The following is a 22,864-nucleotide window of genomic DNA, read 5'->3' on the forward strand; positions in this document are numbered from 1 at the left end:
GGTGTGAGGGAGTATATAGCTGTCAACACCAAACATATGCGCGTCTCCATTACTGATATACCACAATGTGTTAGGTAGACATGAACCATCGCCCACCACCCACACACACACCTAGTGGACCCCATGTACCTTCAGCTTTGTGCCTTCAACACACGGCTCATGTCCACACGATCCTCAATTGTCATCTACGACCCTACTGTATTTAACACCTGCCTCACACTATGTCCACCCACGCCACCTCTCTTCATCTTCATGTTGTGTCTTTCACACAGTCGACATGCCATGTAGTATGAACTAGTAACTTATTGTGAACTGAGTCATCTAGTGTGAGCTAGCACACTGCACGTACGGCCTGGCCCCAGAGTTGGACCCCCTCCTCAAGTCACCTGCACCAGTAAAAAAGAAATCCATCTGTTGCAACTGACACTTGCAACTGTACAGCTTGTCCATGGCGTTCCACAAGGCGTTGCACTGAGGCCGCATCTTAATCCCACAGCCTCCCTCAGCGTCTACCCGTGAATGCCAGCCATACGACACGGGGGCCATATACCTGTGACACCACGAACGATCCCTTAAGAGGATCTACTCACCATCATTTCATCATATTTCACATGTAAACACCTGACATTCATCACCTCCACAGAGACAAACGCCTCCGCCTCCACACTTCCCCCGGTGAGGTACTCAACTTGGCCCGGGTTTACGTGGTCAATCAACGCCCCCACCTGAGACAGAGGGTGGGTCAGGGGACGTTCAACATAATGATGGATCACACACACACACACACACACACACACACACACGGGGGACGTACGCATGTACGGTTATCACACCACAGCAGCAGCGCAACCAGGCGCACCTGATGTATGATACACCTTCGCTACTGTGTACGTACACTCGGATGTCAACACACCTCGTCCTCCTGACGCTACAGTACTTGAAATGATGAACGATGTTGTCTGTGTGGGGTGATGCAGGTGGCTGTGGGAGGGAAGGTGGGTGTAGGGTGATGCAGGTGGGTGTAGGGAGATACCCATGTATACCACAGGAGTGTAGCCACCAGAGGCAGACCTGCATGAGAGCATCAGTGTCGTGGGTGGAGGGTGTGTTCTGGTCCTGGGGAAGGGCAGGGAGTGCTGTGGGGGTCAGAGTGGGAGGTGTGGGAGCGACGGGAGCACACCATAGCTTCAGGGGTACATGTGCCCTGCTGGTGCAGCGGGCGAAGCCATGGCAAGGGGGGGCAAGATGCAGAGATGAGGGGAAACCTTCAGAAAACGCTACCCCATCCCCAGCCTGGGATATAGAGACACATACGTAGAGAACGACAGAAACCTCATGGGTAGGAGGTAAGGGGAACGCGGGGAGCGTGAGCGTGGCTGAGGAAGGTAGACGGATGGTGTAGTGAGCGTGGGGCTTCGTGTGGGACAGGGGGGGGGGGGTGCAACACACGGACTCTACCATCGGCACAGCAAGATGTAAGAACAGGGAGAGCATGTGAGAGGTCAGGGACGTTGAGGGAGAGCATGTGAGAGGTCAGACACACTGAGGGAGAGCATGTGAGAGGTCAGGGACGTTGAGGGAGAGCATGTGAGAGGTCAGACACACTGAGGGAGAGCATGTGAGAGGTCAGGGACGTTGAGGGAGAGCATGTGAGAGGTCAGGCACGTTGAGGGAGAGCATGTGAGAGGTTAGGCACGTTGAGGGAGAGCATGTGAGAGGTCAGGCAGAGGGAGAGCATGTGAGAGGTCAGGGACGTTGAGAGAGAGCATGTGAGAGGTCAGGGACGTTGAGGGAGAGCATGTGAGAGGTCAGACACACTGAGGGAGAGCATGTGAGAGATCAGGCACGTTGAGGGAGAGCATGTGAGAGGTCAGGCACGTTGAGGGAGAGCATGTGAGAGGTCAGACACACTGAGGGAGAGCATGTGAGAGGTCAGGGACGTTGAGGGAGAGCATGTGAGAGGTCAGGCACGTTGAGGGAGAGCATGTGTGAGGTCAGGCACGTTGAGGGAGAGCATGTGAGAGGTCAGGGACGTTGAGGGAGAGCATGTGAGAGGTCAGGGGCGTTGAGGGAGAGCATGTGAGAGGTCAGGGACGCTGAGGGAGAGCATGTGAGAGGTCAGGGACGTTGAGGGAGAGCATGTGAGAGGTCAGGGACGTTGAGGGAGAGCATGTGTGAGGTCAGGAGAGCATGAAAACAGTTGTGAGAGGGGCACGTACCACGGTGGGCAGGAACACGGAGACAGCAGCGTGGGAGCATGTGGGAAGGCTGCAGCATGAAGAGGGGAGCATGTGGGTGGGCGGAAGCGTGGGGAGGAGAGTATGTGGGTGGGCGGGAGCGTGGGGAGGGGAGTATGTCGGTGAGTTGGGGCGTGGGGTAGGGAGTATGTAGGTGGGCTGGAGCGTGGGAAGGGTAATATGTGGGTGGGCGGGAGCGTGGGATGGATTATGTGGGTGGGCGGAATCGTGAAGGGGAGCATGTGGGGTGGGCGGGAGCGTGGAGAGTGGAGCATGTGGGTGGGCTGGAGCGTGGGGAGAGGATTACGTGGGAGGGCGGAAGCGTGGGGAGGGGAGTATGTGGGTGGCCATGAGCGTGGGGAGGGGAGTAAGTGGGTGGGCAGAAGCGTGGGGAGGGAAGTATGTGGGTGGGAGGGAGCCTGGGAAGGGGAGTATGTGGGTGGGCGGAAGCGTGGTTAGGGGAATATGTGGGTGGGCGGGAGCTAGGGGAGTATGTGGGTGGGCTGGAGCGTGGGGAAGGGAACAAGTGGGTGGGCAGGAGCGTGGGGAGGGGAGTATGTGGGTGGACTGGAGTGTGAGGAGGGATATGGGTGGGCGGGAGCGTGGGGAAGGGAGCATGTGGGTGGGCGCAAGCGTAGGGAGAGTATGTGGGTGGGAGGGAGCGTGGGGAGGGGGACATGTGGGTGGGCGGAAGCAAGGGGAGGGGAGTATGTGGGAGTGCGAAAGAGTAGGGAGGCAGGTATGTGGGTGGGCTGGAGCTTGGAGGGGAGTATGTGGGTGGGCTGGAGTGTGGGGAGGGATATGGGTGGGCGGGAGCGTGGGGAGGGGAGCATGTGTGTGGGCGCAAGCGTAGGGAGAGTATGTGGGTGGGAGGGAGCGTGGGGAGGGGGCTTTGTGGGTGGGCGGGAGCGTGGGAAGGGGAGTATGTGGGTGAGCAGGAGCGTGGGAAGGGGAGTATGAGGATGGGCTAGAGCATGGGGAGGGAAGTATGCGGGTGGGCTAGAACATGGGGAGGGAAGTATGCGGGTGGGCTGGAGCATGGGGAGGGGAGTATGTGGGCGGGCTGGAACGTGGGGATAGACGTGGGAGGGCGAGAGCGCGGGGAGGGAAGCGTGTGGGTGGAAGCGTGCGGAGGGGAGCAAGTGGGTGGGTGGAAGCGTGGGGAGGGGAGTAAGTGGGGGCGGTAGCGTGGAGGAAGCATGTGGGGTGGGTGGTGAGGGGAGTATGTGGGTGGGCTGGAGCGTGGGGAGTGGAGTATGTGGGTGGGCTGGAGCGTGGGGAGGGGTGTGTGTGGGTGGGCTGGAGCGTGAGGGAGGTGTGGGTAGGCGGGAGCGTGGGGAGGGGAGTATGTGGGTGGGCATGAGTGGGGAGGATAGCATGTGGGTTGCGGGAGAGTGGGGATGGGGGAATGTGGCAGGACGGGAGCGTGGGGATTGAAATATGTGGGTGGGCGGGAGAGTAGGGAGGGAAGTATGTAGGTGGGCTGGAGCGTGGGGAGGGGAGTATACGGGTGGGCTGGAGCGTGGGGAGGGGAGGTGTGGGTAGGCAAGAGCGTGGGGAGGGGAAATGTGGGTAAGCGAGAGCGTGGGGAGGAGTATGTAGGTGGGCTGAAGCGTGGAGGGGAGATGTGGGTGGGTGGGTGGGCGGGAGCGTGGGGAGGGGAAAATGTGAGCGGACGGGAGCGTGAGAGGAGCATGCGGGTGGGCGGGAGTGGTGAGGATAGTATGTGGGTGGGCGGGAGCGTGGGGAGGAAGCATGTGGGTGGGCGGAAGCGTGGGGAGGGGAATAAGTGGGTGGGCTGGAACGTGGAGGGGAATATGTGGGTGGGCTGGAGCGTGGGGAGGGGAGTATGTGGGTGGGCTGGAGTGTGGGGAGGGGAGAAGTGGGTGGGCGGGAGCGTGGGGAGGGGAAACTGTGAGCGGGCGGGAGAGTGGGGAGGATAGTATGTGGATGGGCTGGAGCGTGGAGAGGGGAGTATAAGGGTAGGCTGGAGCGTGGGGAGGAGTATGTGAGTGGGCTGGAGCGTGGGGAGGGGAGTATAAGGTGGGCTGGAGTATGGGGAGGGATATGTGTGGGCGGGAGTGTGGGGAGGGGAGTAGGTGGGTGGGCGCAAGCATAGGGAGAGTAAGTGGGTGGAAGGGAGCGTGGGGAGGGAGGCATGTGGGAAGGCGGGAGCGTTGGGAGGGGAGTATGTGGGTGTGCGAGAGTAGGGAGGGAGGTATGTGGGTGGGCTGGAGCATGGGGAGGGGAGTATGTGGGTGGGCTGAAGCGTGGGGAGGAGAGTATGTGGGTGGGCGGGACCGTGGGGAGGGGAGCATGTGGGTGGGCAGGAGAGTGGGGAGAATAGTATGTATGTGGGCGGAAGCGTGGGGAAGGGAGATGTGGGTGGGCGGGTGCGTGGGGAGGGGAAAATGTAGGTGAGCGGGAGCGTGGGGAGGAGTATGTGGGTGGGCTGGGGCGTTGGGAGGGGAGATGTGGGTGGGCGGGAGCGTGGGGAGGGGAAAATGTGGGTGGGCGGGAGTGGGGAGGTGAGCATATGGGTGGGCGGGTGTGGGGAGGGGAGCATGAGGGTGGGAGGGAGAATGGGGAGGTAGTATGTGGGTGGCCGGCAGCGTGGGGAAAGGAGCATGTGGGTGGGTGGGAGCGTGAGGAGGGGCGTATGTGGGTGGGCTGGAGCGTGGGGAGGGGAGTATGTGGGTGGGCTGGAGCGTGGGGAGAGGTGTATGTGGGTAGGCTGGAGCGTGGGGAGGGGAGTATAAGGGTGGGCTGGAGCGTAGGGAGGGGAGTATATGGGTGAGCTGGAGCGTTGGGAGGGGAGTATGTGGGTGGGCTGGAGCGTTGGGAGGGGAGATGTGGGTGGGTGGGAACGTGGGGAGGGAAAAATGTGGGTGGGCGGAAGCGTGGGGAGGGGAGCATGTGGGTGGACACACACGTGGGGAGGGGAGATGTGGGTAGGCGGGAGCGTGGGGAGGGAAGATGTGGGTGGGCGGGAGAGTTGGGAGGTAGCTTTGTGGGTAGGCTGGAGCGTGGGGAAGTGAATATGTGGGTGGGTTGGAGCGTGGGGAGGAGAATATACGGGTGGGCTGGATCGTAGGGAGGGGAGATATGGGTGGGCGGGAGCGTGTGGAGGGGAAAATGTATGTGGGCGGGAGCGTGAGGAGGGGAGTATGTGGGTGGGCTGGAGCGTGGGGAGGGGAGATGTGGGTGGGCGGGAGAGTGGGGAGGGGTATATGTGGGTGGGCGGGAGCGTGTGGAGGGGAGCATGTGGGTGGGCGGGAGAGTGGGGAGGATAGTATGTGGGTGAGCGGGAGCGTGGGGAAGGGGGCATATGGGTGGGCGGGAGCGTGGGGAGGGAAGTATGTGGGTGGGCGGGAGCGTGGGGAGGGAAGTATATGGGTGGGCTGGAGCGTGGGGAGCGGAGTATGTGGGTGGGCCGGAGCGTGGGGAGGGGAATATGTGGGTAGGCTGGAGCGTGGGGAGGGGAGTATTTGGATGGGCTGGAGCGTGGGGAGGGGAGTATGTGGGTGGGCTGGAGCGTGGGGAGGGGAGTATGTGGGTGGGCTGGAGCGTGGGGAGGGGAGATGTGGGTGGGCGGAAGCGTGGGGAGGGGAGCATGTGGGTGGATACAAACGTGGGGAGGGGAGATGTGGGCAGGCGGGAGCGTGGGGAGGGAAGATGTGGGTGGGCGGGAGAGTTGGGAGGTAGGTATGTGGGTGGGCTGGAGCGTGGGGAAGTGAATATGTGGGTAGGGTTGGAGCGTGGGGAGAAGAATATCGGGTGGGCTGGATCGTAGGGAGGGGAGATGTGGGTGGGCGGGAGCGTGTGGAGGGGAAAATGTATGTGGGCGGGAGCGTGAGGAGGGGAGTATGTGGGTGGGCTGGAGCGTGGGGAGGGGAGATGTGGGTGGGCGGGAGCGTGGGGAGGGGTATATGTGGGTGGGCGGGAGCGTGTGGAGGGGAGCATGTGGGTGGGCGGGAGAGTGGGGAGGATAGTATGTGGGTGAGCGGGAGCGTGGGGAAGGGGGCATATGGGTGGGCGGGAGCGTGGGGAGGGAAGTATGTGGGTGGGCGGGAGCGTGGGGAGGGAAGTATATGGGTGGGCTGGAGCGTGGGGAGCAAAGTATGTGGGTGGGCCGGAGCGTGGGGAGGGGAGTATGTGGGTAGGCTGGAGCGTAGGGAGGGGAGTATTTGGATGGGCTGGAGCGTGGGGAGGGGAGTATGTGGGTGGGCTGGAGCGTGGGGAGGGGAGTATGTGGGTGGGCTGGAGCGTGGAGAGGGGAGATGTGGGTGGGCGGAAGCGTGGGAAGGGGAGCATGTGAGTGGACGAGAGCGTAGGGAGGGGATACAGTATGTGGGTGGGCTGGAGCGAGGGGAGGGAAGCATGTGGGTGGGCTGGAGACACGAGCCGCCCCAGCTGTTTGCTAAGTCAACAGAGCGGCCATCCTTGCCCCCCACCCACCCTTCCTGGCCACAATTTCCCCCCCTCCCAGAGCACCCACCCTTACCTCCCCCCCCCAACCAGTACAGCCTCCCCCTCCTGGCCACAATATCTCCCCGCCCACAGTGGCCACCCTTACCCCCCACCAGTAAAGCCTTCCCCTCCTGGCCACAATAACCAGGTGTGTGGCGTAAAGTGTGTACAGGTGTGAGGTGTAAAGTGCGTACAGGTGTGTGGTGCGAGGTGTGTACAGGTGTGGTGTGGTGTGCATAGGTGTATGGTGGTGCGTACAGGTGTATGGTGTACATGTGTTTGGTGTAAGATGTGTACAATTGTATGGTGTAAGATGTGTACAGGTGTATGGTGTGAGGTGTGTACAGGCGTGTGGTGTAAGATGTACACAGGTGTGTGGTGTAAGGTGTGTACAGGCGTATGGCGTATGGTGTTAGGTGTGTAGAGGTGTATGGTAAAAATTGTGTACAGGTGTATGGTGAGATATATGTACAAGTGTAGTGTACAGGTGTATAGTGTAAGGTATGGACAGGTGTATGGTGTAAAGTGTGTGCAGTTGTATGGTGTAAGATGTGTACAGGGGTGCGGTGTAAGATGTGTACAGGTGTGTGATGTAAGGTGTGTAAAGGCGTATGGTGAGGTGTGAACAGGTGTACGGTATGTGTACAGGTGTATGGAGTAGTGTGTGAGGTGTACAGTGTAAAGTGTACAGGTGTATAATGTAAGGTGCGTACAGGAGTATGGTGGTGTGTACAGGTGTACAATGCAAGGTGTGTACAGGTTATGGTATAAGGTGTGTACAGGTGTCTGTAAGCTGTGCACAGGTGTGTGGTGTAAGCTGTGTACAGGTGTATGGTGTGATGTATGTACAGGTATGTACAGGTGGGTAGTGTAAGGTGTGTCCTGATGTGTGGTGAAAACTGTGTACAGGTGTAAGGTGATAAGTCTGTACAGGTCTGTTGTGTATGGTATGTGGTACAAGGAGTGTACAAGTGTATGTTGTAAGGTGTGTACAGGTGTATGGTGTAAGGTGTGTACAGGTATATGGTGTGATATGTGTACAGGTGTATGTTGTGATGTGTGTACAGGTGTAAGGTGTGTACAGGTGTATAGTGTGTAAAGGTGTATGGTGTAAAGTATGTACAGATGTGTTATGTAAGGTGTGTGTATGGTGTGTTGTGTACAGGTATACGGTGTAAGGTGTGAAAAGGTGTAAGGTGTAAAGCGTGTACAGGTGCGTGGTGTAAGGTGTGTACAGGTGTATGTTGTAAGATGAGTACAAGTGTATGGTGTAAGGTGTGTACAGGTGTGAGGGGGTAGAGTACAGGTGTGTGGTGCAAGGTGTGCACAAACGCATGGTGTAAGGTGTGTATAGGTGTATGATGTAAGGTGTGTACAGGTGTGTGGTGCAAAAGCGTGGAGTGCAAGGTGTGTATTAAGTGTATGGCGTGAGGTGTGTACTGATGTGTGGTGTTATGTGTGGACAAGCGTGTGCTTAATGTGTTTATAGGTGTATGGTGTGAGGTGTGTACAGGTGTGTGGTGAGGTGTGGTGTGGTGTGTAAAGGTGTGTGGTGTAAGGTGTGTGGTGTAAGGTGTGTACAGGTGTGTGATGTAAGGTGTGTACAGGTGTATGGTGTGTACAGGTGTGTGGTGGAAGGTGTGTATAAATGTATGGTGTAAGGTGTGTACAAGTGCGTGCTGTAAGGTGTATGCAGGTGTATGGCGTGATGTGTTACAGGTGTGTTTTGTAAGATGTGTAAAGGTGTATGGTGTAAGGAGTGTATAGGTGTGTGCTTTAAGATCTGAATAGGTGTATGGTGTGAAGTGTGTACACGTGTGTGGTGTATAGTATGTACAGTTGTGTACAGGTGTATGGTGTGGGGTGTATACAGGTGGTGTAAGGTGTACAAGTGTGTGGTGTAAGATGTGCACAGGTGTATGTTGTAAGGTGCGTACAGGTGTAAGGTGCGGTGCGTACAAGTGTGGTGTAATATGTGTACAGGTGTATGGTGTGTACAAGTGTGTGTTGCAAGGGATGTATAAGTGTATGGTGTGAGGTGTGTACAGGTGTGTAGTGTAAGGTGTGTACAGGTGTATGGTGTAAGGTGTGTACAAGTGTATGGTGTAAGGTCTGTACAAGTGAGTGCTGTAAGGTGTAAGCAGGTGTATGGGGTATGTATTACAGGTGTTTTGTAAGATGTGCACAGGTGTATGTTGTAAGGGGTGTAAGGTGGGTGGTGCGATGTGTGTACAAGTGTGTGGTGTGTGTGTACAGGTGTATGGTGTACAAAAGAGTGTTGTAAGGTGTGTATAGGTGTATGGTACGAGGTGGGTACAGGTGTGTGGTGTAAGGTCTGTACAAGTGTATGGTGTAAGGTGTGTACAAAAGAGTGCTGTCAGGTGTATGCAAGTGTATGGTGTGATATGTTACAGGTGTGTTTTGTAAGATGTGTACTGGTGTATGTTGTAAGGGTGTATGGTGCGAGGTGTGTACAAGCATGTGGTGTAAGGTGTGTACAAGCGTATGATGTGTACAAATGCGTGTTGTAAAGTGTGCAGAGGTGTATGGTGTGAGGTGTGTACAGGTGTGTGGTGTAAGGTGTTTACAGGTGTATGGTGAGGTGTGTGGTGTAAGGTGTTTACAGGTGTATGGTGAGGTGTGTGGTGTAAGATGTGTACAGGTGTATTGTGTATAGATGTGTGGTGTAAGGTGTGTAAAGGCGTATGGTGTAAGGAGTGTATAGGTGTGCTGTGAGGTGTGAATAGGTATATGGTGTGAAGCGTGTACACGTGTGTGTGGTGTAAAGTATGTACAGATGTGTACAGGTGTATGGTGTGAGGTGTATACAGGTGGTGTAAGTTGTACAGGTGTGTGGTGTAAGATGTGTGCATTTGTATGTTGTAAGGTGTTACAGGTGTATGATGCGGTGCGTACAAGTGTGTGGTGTAAAGTGTGTGCAGGTGTATGGTGTGTACAATTGTGTGTTGTAAGGTGTGTATAGGTGTATGGTGTGAGGTGCGTACAGGTGTGTAGTGTAAGGTGTATGGTGTAAGGTGTGTACAAGTGAGAGCTGTGAGGTGTATGCAGGTGTATGGTGTTATGTGTTACAGGTATGTTTTGTAAGATGTGCACGGGTGTATGTTGTAAGGGGTGTACAGGAGTATGGTCCGAGGTGTGTACAAGTGTGTGGCATGTGTACAGGTGTATGGTGTGTACAAGTGTGTGATGTAAGGTGTGTATAAGTGTATGGTATGAGGTGGGTAAAGGTGTGTACAAGTGTATGGTGTAAGGTGTGTACAAAAGAGTGTTGTAAGGTGTATGCAGGTGTATGGTGTGATGTGTTACAGATGTGTTTTGTAAGATGTGTACAGGAGTATGTTGTAAGGGGTGTACAGGTGTATGGTGCGAGGTGTGTACACGTGTGTGGTGTAAGGTGTGTGCAGGTATATGGTGTGTACAAGTGTGTGTTTTAAGGTGTGTATAAGGTGTATGGTGTTAGGTGTGTGCAGATGTGTAAAGTAAGGTAGTGTACAGGTGTGGTGTAAGGTGTGTACAGGTGAATGGTGAGGTGTGTGGTGTAAGATGTGTACAGGTGTATGGTGTATATGTGTGCTGTGTAAGATGTGTATATGTGTGCTGTGTAAGATGTGTAAAGGTGTATGGTGTACGGAGTGTATAGGTGTGTGCTGTAAGTTATGTATAGGTGTACTGGTGTAAAGTGTGTACACGTGTGTGGTGTAAAGTCATGTTCAGGTGTATGGTGAGGTGTATACAGGGGTGTAAGGTGTACAGGTGTTGCGTAAGATGTGTACAGATGTATGTTGTAAGGTGTGTACAGGGGTATGGTGCGAGGTGTGCACAGGTATGTGGTGTAAGGTGTGTACAGGTGTATGGCGTGTACAGGTGCATGGTGCGGTGTGTAAAAGTGTATGTTGTAAGGTGTGTACAGGTGCATGGTGCGAGGTGTGTACAAGTGTATGTTGTAAGGTGTGTACAGGTGCATGGTGCGAGGTGTGTGTACAAGTGTATGTTGTAAGGTGTGTACAGGTGCATGGTACGAGGTGTGTACAAGTGTATGTTGTAAGGTGCGTACAGGTGCATGGTGCGAGGTGTGTACAAGTGTATGTTGTAAGGTGTGTACAGGTGCATGGTGAGAGGTGTGTACAAGTGTGTGTTGTAAGGTGTGTACAGGTGCACGGTGCGAGGTGTGTAAAAGTGTATGTTGTAAGGTGTGTACAGGTGCATGGTGCCAGGTGTGTACAAGTGTATGTTGTAAGGTGTGTACAGGTGCATGGTGCGAGGTGTGTACAAGTGTATGTTGTAAGGTGTGTACAGTTGCATGGTGCGAGGTGTGTACAAGTGTATGTTGTAAGGTGTGTACAGGTGCATGGTATGTACAAGTGTATGTTGTAAGGTGTGTACAGGTGCATGGTGCGAGGTGTGTACAAGTGTATGTTGTAAGGTGTGTACAGGTGCATGGTGCGAGGTGTGTACAAGTGTATGTTGTAAGGTGTGTACAGGTGCACGGTGCGAGGTGTGTACAAGTGTACGTTGTAAGGTGTGTACAGGTGCATGGTGCCAGGTGTGTACAAGTGTATGTTGTAAGGTGTGTACAGGTGCATGGTATGTACAAGTGTATGTTGTAAGGTGTGTACAGGTGCATGGTGCGAGGTGTGTACAAGTGTATGTTGTAAGGTGTGTACAGGTGCATGGTGCCAGGTGTGTACAAGTGTGTGGTGAGCACGGTCAACACATGGCTGGTACCCGTCAACAGGTGCTCAGCAAGTGGGAGTACCAGTGGCTTACACCACTTACCACGAACAGGTGTGAAGTGCTATACAACACCATGAACACAACAGTAGGCAGGAATAATACATTTCAACCCCCAAACCTTCCTTCACTACCAAGATATAGAGCAACAGGCACCCAACTCTTCCCCCCACCCAACCTCAGGTACACAAATCATTGCAATCCTACTTACCATTATTTAGAAGACCAACGACTTCCTGAAAAAAAATAAAACAAATATATCAATACAAACATACAAATAAATACGCGAACATCCACTAAAAACCTAATGAACAGCACATGACACTAAAACAGATATGTTACAAATTAGAACCACATTGTACGAATCTTAAACACCATGTAAGACAGAGGGGCGACAACAGGTGTCCAACCTAAATACCACGTAGGACAGAGGGCAACAACAGGTGTTTCAACTGCATTCACTCGCCTCTGACCAGCTGACAACTGTTTCAAAGTTATACATGTGGCGATGAACGGCAACTCCTCTAACCCGTATGGCCCCCCCCTGTCCTTCAACAACACACACATCACATACACTACTCCATCAACACACAATGGGATGTCTGTTTTCCTTCATTCCTTCCCTTGATGTATACTGAACATTATAGTCCATCTTGGTGAGACTCCATCATAACCAAAGTGTCGCCTACCTCGACTTCTTGTCACACTAGCAACATGCAAGTTAATTTCTCATTGAATTATCTGTATGTATACCTTCCAACTTTTACCACGCCAGTCTGTGAGTGTCTGGTAACTTCCACTATTACACCCTCGAAGGTTAGTTTGAATTCATTCATTTTCTATCATTCTCTTTTCTTGCTTCAGTTTCGTCTCTACCTGGAAAACCTATGGTCGTTCTGACACTACATGAAAGGGACTGGTTGCATCCTTGTTTGAGAAATGTTGACGTCATTATATTTGAGTCTAATGACCAGAGGAATGACCATTGAGATACTGAGTACAACCTTCTTCCTTCACATATACAATTAGTGGAAATCTGTTCCTTCAATCTTGTCCCCTTCCTACCTTTACGAAACACGTCAACACCCTTTTTTTTCTTCCTTTCGTCTAAAACGGTTTTGGTCATTAAACAAAAAAAAAAAATCATACTTCAAAAGGCATATATCTTAACAACTGTGGATGTATAGTAGAAGAATGCTATCAAGTATACGAGAGCCATATTCTCACAACTATTGATAGGTATAAATCAACGTTACGGTGTAGCTTAGTCGATTAGACAAAAAATGAAAGAATACTAAAACCTTAATTCTTTTCCATTTGAGCATGAATATGGCTAATTATATCTAGTGCGCCTGATTAAGCTAAGTCTAAAAGAGAGACTATGAAATATATCAGGCAACTATATGGAACTATATCAGATGCTATATTCATCTGATCATATCCCTAATTTTCCCAACCACTTAAAACTAAACCACTGTAACAGGGAAAACGTTCAATAGGGACTTGCTCATACAGGTTGTACCTCTCTAACCTGTGGTCCGGAAACTCCCATGGTCCGGCACGTTTTGAATTTGCCGCCATTAGTTTAGGGCGGCGTTGTCAGCAGCGATAAAGTGCTAAAATCTATTTACACTGCAGCCGAGCTAATCAACAGCCCTGTTAATTTCTTCTAGCCCCAGAACAAGTGTATAATGCCGACTATAATCTACCCTGTATTAGCGTCATATGCCACGAAAAACCCTTCCCATGACGCTGAAGTCTCCATCGGGGGTAAGGATTCCAAACATAGAGTAACAATTCTTGGCTGCAGCAATGCTGCAGGAACATATAAAACCAAGTTGATGGCAAGTGGTAAGTGTGTTCACCCAAGGGCCTTTAAAGGGGTCACTTTCTGTTTTCCGGTATTTTCTGTGGTCCGGTAATGGCCAGATCCCAAAGTTGCCGGATTAAAAGGATACATTTCATCTGCTGCCAAGTTCACTCCCAGCTACCTTAAGCACTCCACTTCCTCCAAGTACTCCTCATGAATTGATTATATAACCCCTAAAACCCCTTTTACGTGGCTCTTGTAGCTTCAAGGCTGTGTGACACTCAGGGAAATACTAGTTTTCTTTAGAGCGAGGGGTTCCTCAACAAGAATGTACTCCTTTTTGTCCAATGAGGATACACAAATCTTGCTTGAGGAGACTTTTCACTCGCTGTGTAACCTCAGGGGGGTAGAATCCCGTAGCACTAATCCTCTCCATTCAAACTCTCAAACCATCCTGTTCCATCCCCCTGACATATCTCATTATATCTTTACTTTTTATATATCACTTTCAACCTCCTCCTTTCACACAACCTCCCAGCACCCAACAAACAGACAGTGGATAACCTTTGCCCCCTAATTACACCCTCAATCAACATATTACCCACTAATGCATTCATATCCCCCACCACCACGACTCAATCCCTTGCATTGGATCCTCCTAATACACTCCTCTCTCTTCCTCAGTCCTGTCACTACCAGATGCATGGGCAGCGACAATCACTTACCTCTCGCTAATTACTTTTGCTCTCACATTCATCAGCAGTGCTATGCCTCCTGTGTTTTCACCTTCACACTACTTCCAGACTTTACACCATGGACATTCCCAAACAACCATTCTATCCCTTCCTCTTCACCTTAGCTTCACTCATAACACGAATGTCACGTTACGTTTTCTCGTCTCAAATGCAGCACCTATCTATTTCCACTCATCCTGATTACATCAGGCACTTTCAGTCAACACAGCCTTAGCCTTCAAAGAGCCATCCTTGCTTGAATCTTTCCTGTGTTTCCAGCCATCTAACTTTCACTGCAATTAGCTGAGCTGATTTCTTAAACCTAAAGGATAAAACTGATTCAGGATATGTAATTATGTGAATCACAGGTTGTCAAATGTTATAAGAAAGTTGGAGACAAAGTCTGTGTCTGTGGACAGAGTTTCAAAAACATGTGTATATGAAGCAAATAGGAAAAACCGAGATCTGAGTCAGGGAAGTGAAATGTGACAGCCACTGCAATGTCATCGGTCTACACTGCTGTCATTCCTTACCACCATACATGCAGCACCCATGTAACAGTATCTAACTGGCCCATGCATGCCTACCACCAACTACATACCATGACTGTTATCATTATAACTATCATTATGCAATCACTCCACTGTGTTATCTCACACCTGCCTCATCTAAATTCTGTATTATAATCTGAGGTTACATATTTGCATTAAAAAAAATTTCAAACTAATATTAATTCAAAATTCCCATTCCTTCCTTCACACAATAATGCTTAGTTGGATGCTTATGCAAAAGGTTAAAAAGTAAAGGGGAAGCAGAGCATCTGAATGGCAAAGAGGGGTCAGAAATCAGGGCTAACATATAGCATATATGGCTACTTCCTTTACAATAAAATTCTTCGGATATAGTATTCTAGTGATAAGCTGGGTACTACATCAACCTTAAAGTCAAGTTTGCATACAGATCCCTACAATTTGTTTCACGCATAATGATAGTGATAACCAGGCATCACTTTGCTCATGGATGTAACAAAAACTGGAACCTGTCCAGGTCTCAATGAAGGATGCTGCTTTTTGAGTACTCTATACTTCTCTAAAATGTTTAGCATCATTGTAGAAGATGATCTGATACGATTACAGTCCTTGCACATGATTTACAAAGATAAGGAAAAAAACATGACAAATTATCACTTTCATTTAATACATAAAGGTCACTAACACGTGGGCATCCAACCATCCCTTTGGCTTATAAATATATCACTCTACCCATATACATTCCAGAATAAACCAATTTCTTTTACTTACCTTTTATCTGGGACAATATCAAATGGTTTCTAGCTTCTAAGAATACACATACCACCGACCTATCTCCCTCTTTTTTAAAAGACTTAATCTTTACCCTAACATAAAAGTTCATATATGATCTCTGAACCCACACAGCCTTTCTTTCATAGTCTTCTTTGCAAATATTCAACCAATTTCTTTCTTGCTATCATTTCCATTAACTAATTGTTGTGTACTGTTAAAGGGCTGACAATGATATCAACAAACAAGAGGAAGACAGCTTAGAGGAACCTTCATTACAAGTTAGGATTAATGTAAAATACAAGCAAAATTTCAATCCACATGAACTATGCAACGATGATCTGCACCAAATATGCTTAACAGAGACGATAGATACAGACGTCTACAACACATGTTATTGTTAACAATACGACAGGATGAGCAGCAACCTTCATCTAAAGGAAGGAGCCACCCAGATTGTGAATAAATATAATTACATAATCAGAGTAATCACAACCACAAGTAAAAAAAAAAATCTTTCAATTTCTCATAGTTTTTAAGCAAACTGCCAATTCATGTAGAAAATTAAACCTTTGGTTGCCTTATGCAATCTCAGTCAAGACTGTTGTTTCCCATCAGATGCATGGTTTGACCTCTACCAGTTTCATTCAATAAAGTGTTCCAATTTTCTAGAGCATTGCCACCTTTTTTGTCAAATTGTTACCAAATACAAGGCCACAAAATTTACAGTACATACACTATTTCATGAAAATATTGTCAGTGACGCTATAATTATGCTTTTGGGATATTCTCATATTCTTATACCAGATATTGATAATCAATCATGAATTTTTTCTACAAAAGTGATATTTTTGACCTGATATTGTTTCCAAGGAAATCTAATGCCTTATGTGTAAACTTCATGGTGTCATAACAGAAAAGCAGTAAAAAAGTTAAAATAATCATAATTTTTGTTGGTGAAATGACACCACTGCAAAACTAAATGTGGCATCGAAATACACAGCCAGTGATGTTACTTTAAAGGTGTTATCATCTCAACATTAAACAAAATACCATTTCAAATTCAAAAAACAACGTATCACTTTATAATTTATCTCATTAATACGCCAAAAATAATATCATGCAATAAAAAAGCAAATTATGATCATAATAAGAAGCAGAACAAGGTAAAGAAGAAAATAACCCATTACAGATTGCATTACTTTAACTTCAAATGATCATTTCATGAAAAAAAATTGTGTATCTCCCTCTTATTTCGTAAATAATGGTTTATATCAACGTACACATATCATTATTGTACAATCTACAATGTGGCTAATATTATCATATCAGAATTCTATCATCTAGTTAGCTTAGATTAGGTAAGACTCGTGAGTCTGATTAGTAAAACATAAGTCATCAAACTTCCAATGTCCTGGTTAGTTAGCTTGACATAACTTCAGGTTAGGTTAGCCAAAGATAACAGTTCATGAAAGTTACAATGTTGTAACATTTTTCTCTGCATATAACCCATTAACAATGAACAAAACAGCATTTCGATCATCTGAATGGCTTCATTTGTTAAGTTTAAAACAAAACCTCAAAAATACACTCATATAAATATACTTTATATTTTGTGTTATGTCATCACACCATAAACCACTACACTATCATTTGGAAAACTGCTACACATAAGTAAATGATTATTCGATATTTGGATTACCTTGAAGAAGACACAAAAAAAAAAAAATCATGTATATCTCTTCATGTATAAAAATAGTAAGCAGTGACTGAGTAGGTGCCCATGTGAAAGACACTTAGATATTATGAGTGAGTATTACTATGCTTCCAGGTTCCACCAGCAACTCTGCAGCATTATGAAGAGGAAGACATAAGGAAACAATCCTGTATGAATGAGTCAGAGCATGGTAGACTAGCAGGAGTGCAAGATGGCATCAAAACATAACTAAAAAGATAAATAACTTTTCTTCACATTCACTTACAACAGGAAAACATGCAAACACTAGAACATGCTTTGGGTAACTTCACTTGCAGGAGTGCAAGATGGCATCAAAACATAACTAAAAAGATAACTTTTCTTCACATTCACTTACAACAGGAAAACATGCAAACACTAGAACATGCTTTGGGTAACTTCAATGGTGGCAGATAAGGCTGGACACCTCAGACACTGAATGTCATCCATGCCACCGCCAAATGAACACAGACTTCACATCTGTAGAAATGTTTAGCTCTTCAGACAAGCCTCTGCAATTGCCACACTGCCACTAACTAACTACCCAAAACATTCTATTACAATGACAAATGTCAATTTTTTATGAAGACGGCTGCAATCACAATCAAGTTTTTAAGCGAGGCCAGACCTTGAATAAAACAGGGAGCAAAAGTGGGAAAAAAGAAGTCTAAAATGGGCAGGAAAAAAATGTAGAGTACCAAAAAGAAAAAGACTAAGGTGTAAGCACGGAAAATATATCAATCTTAGCATGGTAACAAAAAAAAATTAACTCTGAATGAAAGGTATACGACCATACTGAGCACCACTAAAATTCTAGGAAAAATCCAGTATGTACAGTTGTACAATCTGTACTGAGTAGGTTGGGCCAACCTCTGTGCTTGCCTCATGTACTGCTCTTTGGTCTATATGAAAGGAAACCTAATCCATAATGTATGCATAACAATGTTCTGCAGCAGGGTGTGTAAAGCAGTTTTTCAACACCAAGAGAATCTTGCAATTTTCAGGAAGACCAAAAGACTGACAGTGCATCCTAGCTGAAGCAAAAACTATTCGCAGACTAATTTAAGCATGTTTCACTTGTAATCTATGCATATTCATAGGCCTTAAACATCACTAGATAAATCCTGATCTAATCTAAGGCTCAGATTCTAACTTTTGTCAATGCCTAATAAATCTAAATCACATTCTAGCTGCATTAGAACACCCAAGAATTGTAAAACTTATTTTTTGAGTGTTTAAATCCTGTGGGTGACAAATCATCTGCAGTAACATCCATCTTCCTGTGTATAAACTGCTAATACACCTAGGTCTAAAGTATCGTTTTGCAACAGCAAAACCGAGAACTTTCTTCATTACTTTTGTTATCATCTACATAATTATTAATTAATGAGTTATGTAAGATCTTATGGAAAAGATCTGTCTAAAAAAAGTCAAAATACAATTTAGTGTACAGAATCATTCACCAAGTATAAGTTTAAGGTTTTGCAACAGAAATTAGCTTCCCTACAACCACTGGCATTCATTTGCAAGATGAAATAGTACGCCCATCTGTATTCCCTATTTCCTCCATTATCTAGGTGAATATCTAAATAATCATCAGTTCATGAGTCATGTTAAAACCTAGAGAAGAGACCTATGTAGAAAAGATATCAAAAAAATATAATTTACATTACTGATCAAGTATATATCGAAAGTTTTGCAATGGAAAAAGTTTCTACACACTCATAACCTCACCAGACTCGCTAGCTCTTCCATATATGATCCATTCTCTCAACTCTGCCACTAAAGTTGGATCATTAGCAAACAGAAACTAACTCACCTCCCAGGCCCCCCAAATCCAAGCACACTATAGACCCACCCATCTCTCCCAAAGCCTTGCATTTACCTCCCTCACCACCCTACCTAAGAGCAGACTTAAAAGCCAAGGTCACATCACACAACTGTAATGCAGAACACACTTCATTACGAAATATTCGCCCACTTTGTACTTGCACACTCACCCTATTTTCCCAACAAAAAGTCACTGAATCTGGAAGCTTTCCTACACCATATATTCAAAGACCATTCCACAGGACATATCTGTTAACCGTGTCATTCACTTTCTCCATGCTACATGCAAATTCTTATCTTTCTCTAAGTATGGCTCAAGAATTTTAAAGAAAACACCTGGGTCATATAACCAGACAGAAAAATCCTTACAACATCTAATAACTTTCTTTCCACACCAAATTTGTAGCACCTTCCACCCTGCATTCTGGTCAACCTTGTCGTATGCTTTTGCCAGGTCCATATATGCTACATGCAAAACCCTCTCTTTCTCCAAGTACTATCCAAAAATTTTTTTGAAGAAAGCACCTGGTCCACACAACCTATACCACTCCTGAAACCACAATCTTCCTCCCAATCTGATGCTCTGTAAATCGAACCATACACCTTACAAGGTATACTCAACAGACTTGTGCGTCTGTAATTCATGCACTTACCTGTGACCCCCTCGCCTTTATGTTGAAGCATTAAACAGGCATTCTACCACTCCTCAGGCATCTCACACTGAGCCATATATACACTGAAAAGCCAAACTAACCAATCAACAACATTGTTACCTTTCTTCTTTGGGAAACTCAACTACTATCCCAACCTCTCCTGACACTCCAGAATAATCTGGAAGTGCTCCCTCCTTTAGCACACCTACGGGCTACAAAACTATCTGCTTGGCTTTTGGACATTTTCATGATGAAAAAAAGCATTAAAATTCTTAAAGTTTACTCAGACCAAGGGTTACAAATCTAAAGAGTGTGTGAACTAACTGCATGTACAGTACTGCACTGGCTCGCCATACCCCCTAAAAAAGTGGCTATTCCAGTGTTTAGTTTCTGCAAAAAAAAACAATGTCTGCCCTCATATATTTTCAAAGGTGACGCACAGCTAAGGTTTATTGTGGGTAATTGCATATGACACCCTCAGGGTGAAATCACCATACTTTTGGTCACTGAGACTAGTGTTTCTAATAGCATGAGCACCAACAACTCATCTCAGTTTGCCTCAGGCTATCTTGAGAGAATAATGTTCTTTACTTAAAATTCAAGGTCACTACTTTTTGGGAATTTCACCTCTGGGGGTTGTATTTCTTCCACTTGAGCTTCAAGTTGGTTGGCTCTTGCCTTTCTAAGGTAGAAAAAGCCTAAATTCTCACCTTGAAGCAAGAAAATGTGGGTACATGAGAGATTTCTAGGCACACTGAGTGCTCAGAATGCATGACTGGGTGGCTGCTTCCTGCAATATCTCATCTGTACCTTGCCTCATTTAGAACAAAACATGGACCTAAAATACTTCAAGAAGTTCAATTCCATACCCAGACATCTTCAGATGACAATCAAGGCCATTGGAGAGATGACAAACTAAAACACAATTGTGACATTGCCCTTCTAAATGTATGGGCAAACAGACAAGGTTTTTTGCAGGCACTGTAATCTGTAGTGTGAATTACAAGACTAAATTCTTCCTTATTCATTTGTACATACCTATTCGTACAGTTATTTTCACATTTTTTTCTTTTTACAGTTTTCAATAATTTCAGGTCAGAAGTATGCATCAGTAACCAGGAAAAGTCAGGTATAGGGAATTTCTCCAAGCTAACGTAGAATTCACTACAACTGTCAGTTCCAGGAACATCCCTGTTTTTGGGCTTCCAAATTTGTGAACACCAACATGTATCATTGACATGAATTATATGACACTATATTACTGAATATGTGTTTGTAGTATTACTGACTATGCTAGGCCATGCAAAATACTGCATCTTTTTAGTGGTTACTGTGTTGTTATATGGCACCAACAGATCAGATGATACTGAGTTTTAGTAAAGCACTCTCAGTGATTAATACAAAAAAAATTCAATACTGTTATTGCATCATCAAAATACTTACTTTTTTTTTGCAGTGATCGACATGGCTCAGGCAAAACATGCCCCAATCAAAGACCATCTCAAGAGAAAAAATAAAGCGAAGGAAAAAAGAATGTCCTGCAGGTGTTCAAAAACCTAATGTCATAGTTAACCAGCTGGTTTTGTTGCTCTAGGCTATGCAGTGAAGTCGCTTGTTGACATCTGATGCACAGTGCCATACATCAACTATAGCTTGGTGTATATTGTATAAAATAACACTTGAAATAAAAACACACAGTGCATACAGAGTGAAATTTTGCTTGAAAAAACCATGATTACCACACAACAGGCACTCAACCATCTTCTCCCTAACTGCCTTGGTCACTGAGCACAACAGTATTGACATACTTTATGCGAGCAATGATAATGCAGCACATCATCAGTGCCTGCTCAAACTTTACATGTCTGCACATATGCAAGTAAAGTAATTTTCTATGGTTTTATGTCTTTCATTTGTTTACTATTTCATATCAAATGATGAGAAAAAAAGCATTTTTTTTTGTATATTTCTTACATAAACCCCCATATTGGGGCATCCCTAAAGTTTCAGGGATTCCTAGTTTAAGGGATGGAGGCAAGGACACTGCACCAGAGGGTCATGATGCCACTTACATGTTCCAACTTATCCTGAATCTGAAGTCTCTCACTTCTCCCCTTCTTTATCTCTTTGACAAGAGTCTTCCTTTCTTTTGCCTTGGGAGAGGTTGTCAACCCAACACTACTCAACGTTCTTAAGCACAAAATTTTTTCCAAGCCTGACCATGCTGAAGATAGCCGTCTCAGCACCACCTCACTAGGGTAACTTCCAAGTTCTCCTTAACCACTTCACCATCTTTGCCACTCATGGTGGCAATGTCATTAACACTGCTAAAACAAAAGTCTTCATTCATGATGAGCCAGTCAGGAATAAGAACCACTAACATGTGCTTTACAATGAAGTACCTGATCTATGTGACTCATATACCCTTCTAGGCAAAGATAGTGGTGCCATTAATGACTTGCCAGCTTATGTATAAAATTGCCCAGACAACCAGTCTCCCTGGTCACCTAGACCCTCTTTTTGCCCTCACAGGCAAGAAGAGAAGAGTAGAGTAGACACTGAGATTTCAAAGATCTTTTACTTCCTGTAAATATAGTCTGTAGCTACGTATCGTGCTATTCATTCATTCATCAATGATCTGCATCAACTACATCCCCTTGATAATGTTCAAGACAAGACTACGATACTTATATTAAGTGGTCGTATGTCAACAAGAGTAGTCACTGCAATAAATGAGCTTACATTTCCCTCAATCCTTGAATTTAAGGAGGGTTAAATGTAACCTTTAATACCAAATGTTGCTGAAACCCAAAGTTTGCTTCCAACTTTACACAAATCCTGAACCAAGATTGAGGTGGTATATAAAATATTGAATATCAGCTGAGCAGAATTGAGAAGCTGAAAAGGTTTCTGAAACCAAGGTTGTCTTACCCACATTGGGCAACAGATGTCACCAGATTCCATAAAAAAAAGTTCACTGAGAAAAGTTTTCCCCAGTAGATAAGGTCAATAAAACTTTAGATATCAGCTGGAGAGAAATGAGAAACTGAAAAGCCTTCTAGAACCAAGGCTGTCTCAGTCTCACCCACTCTGGGCTACAAAAGTCACCAGACCCTATAAATCAGTTAGCTGCAAAAAGTTTTCCCTAGCAGATATCTGAAGAAAACAGATAAATTTGGTATCAACACTTTCACTCCGCAATCGGGGCATCTGTGATACCATTTCACATAAAACATCAGAGAAACATAGGTTAGCAACAAAGAATTTGCCTCTGTGGTGGGGAGACCCACCAAAGTGAATGGACCCTCTGAATGCAATTCTCTCTATAGATGTTCCACTATC

The 22,864-nt window shown here is 46.7% G+C and overlaps 1 protein-coding gene across 3 annotated transcripts in view; it reads right to left on the minus strand.

Annotated features, from left to right (window-relative positions):
• rhea (Talin_middle and talin-RS domain-containing protein rhea) overlaps window positions 1–22,864 on the minus strand; it is a 639,718-nt gene that overhangs the window by 600,920 nt on the left and 15,934 nt on the right. For all 3 annotated transcript variants that reach the window (XM_071689886.1, XM_071689881.1, XM_071689879.1), the window contains exon 2: window positions 11,671–11,695. The gene's annotated coding sequence lies outside the window, so the exon portion shown is untranslated. The remainder of the gene's footprint in view (window positions 1–11,670; window positions 11,696–22,864) is intronic.

The sequence above is a fragment of the Panulirus ornatus genome, chromosome 47, assembly GCF_036320965.1.
Source record: "Panulirus ornatus isolate Po-2019 chromosome 47, ASM3632096v1, whole genome shotgun sequence".
NCBI lineage: Eukaryota > Metazoa > Arthropoda > Malacostraca > Decapoda > Palinuridae > Panulirus > Panulirus ornatus.